This window comes from Danio aesculapii, chromosome 2 (assembly GCF_903798145.1).
Source record: "Danio aesculapii chromosome 2, fDanAes4.1, whole genome shotgun sequence".
Taxonomy (NCBI): Eukaryota; Metazoa; Chordata; class Actinopteri; order Cypriniformes; family Danionidae; genus Danio; species Danio aesculapii.
This window is the reverse complement of record NC_079436.1, coordinates 52,501-54,965: the sequence shown is the minus strand read 5'-3', so window position 1 is coordinate 54,965 and position 2,465 is coordinate 52,501.

The following is a 2,465-nucleotide window of genomic DNA, read 5'->3' as shown; positions in this document are numbered from 1 at the left end:
GACACACACTCACTGACACACACACTCACTGACACACACTCACTGACACACACACACTGACACACACTCACTGACACACACACTCACTGACACACACACTCACTGACACACACACTCCCTGACACACACTCACTGACACACACACTCCCTGACACACACACTCACTGACACACACACTCACTGACACACACACTCACTGACACACACTCACTGACACACACACTCACTGACACACACACACTGACACACACTCACTGACACACACTCACTGACACACACTCACTGACACACACACACTGACACACACACTCACTGACACACACACTCACTGACACACACTCACTGACACACACACTCCCTGACACACACACTCACTGACACACATTCACTGACACACACACACTCACTGACACACACACTCCCTGACACACACACACACTGACACACACACTCCCTGACACACACACTCACTGACACACACACTCCCTGACACACACACTCACTGACACACATTCACTGACACACACACACTCACTGACACACACACTCCCTGACACACACTCACTGACACACACACTCCCTGACACACACACTCCCTGACACACACACTCACTGACACACACACTCACTGACACACACACTCACTGACACACACACTCCCTGACACACACACTCCCTGACACACACACTCCCTGACACACACACTCCCTGACACACACACTCCCTGACACACACACTCACTGACACACACACTCCCTGACACACACACTCACTGACACACACTCTCCCTGACACACACTCACTGACACACACTCACTGACACACACTCACTGACACACACACTCACTGACACACACACTCACTGACACACACTCACTGACACACACACTCACTGACACACACTCACTGACACACACACTCACTGACACACACACTCCCTGACACACACACTCCCTGACACACACACTCACTGACACACACACTTCCTGACACACACACTTCCTGACACACACACTTCCTGACACACACACTCACTGACACACACACTTCCTGACACACACACTTCCTGACACACACACTTCCTGACACACACACTCCCTGACACACACACTCCCTGACACACACACTCACTGACACACACACTTCCTGACACACACACTTCCTGACACACACACTCCCTGACACACACACTCCCTGACACACACACTCACTGACACACACACTTCCTGACACACACACTCACTGACACACACACTTCCTGACACACACACTTCCTGACACACACACTTCCTGACACACACACTTCCTGACACACACACTCACTGACACACACACTTCCTGACACACACACTTCCTGACACACACACTTCCTGACACACACACTCACTGACACACACTCACTGACACACACACTCACTGACACACACACTCACTGACACACACACTCCCTGACACACACACTCCCTGACACACACACTCCCTGACACACACACTCCCTGACACACACACTCCCAGCCCTGACCTCCTGACTGCTGAGATGATGGAGGATGAGTCTGCCATGATTATCCCTCTGTCTGCTGCTGTGAAGACATGTTCAACTTCACTTTTACATTAATAAAGTGATGTGTGTGTGTGTGTGTTATCAGAACCATTGTCTGGTCTTTATTTCTGCACCTAAAGCATGTCAGTGTCTGAAATCACACGTGTTTGATGCTGGGTCATCAGCAGTCAACATTACAGATGAATGAGGCCCAGTGTGAAGACCAGTGAGAGATGAAGACCAGCTGAGCTTTCACTCTAATAATGTACGGGTCAGTCAGAGTACAGCTAGTCAACCTTCAGATCAGATCATGGAGCAGAATCAGAGGAGGTCAGCCTGAAGATCTACTGTCTTGACCTCTTCAGTCCTTAAGAATGGGACTGGGCCCTTCTCATGGTAAAGCGAGCATGCACACAGCAGAGAGAGAGGGGGGGGGGGCGCTTTACTCAGGAAAACCAATGACTGCAGATGCAGAGCTGGAGAACGCCTCCACAGAGGTGTGGTATGAGCTGTAATTCGACACAGTTCAGCCATAGCTCATTTAATTTTACTCAGTTACATCAATACCACATGTTTAAGATAATTGCTCAGTGGACTGATAGCCCCGCCCTACAGGACTGATAGCCCCACCCTACAGGCATTCCATGTGACCTGAAGAGAAAGAAAGTGGTTTGGAGGGGTGAAGGGCAGGTGATGATGTGTGATTAAGCCCTAATTCTGCATTGGGGTGGGGGAATATGGATACGCCACATTACAGCAATATTTTACACCAGTGCCAATATATCAGCAGTATTTCATCATCATTTCTTTACAGTCCACTAGAGGGCGGTGTTGAACTGGGCTGTTTCTGCTGATCTGAATGTCCTTCATGCAGTAAGCATGGGCATGGCCTTATTTCAATGTGTAGGGGGTCAGTGTTCAGTGT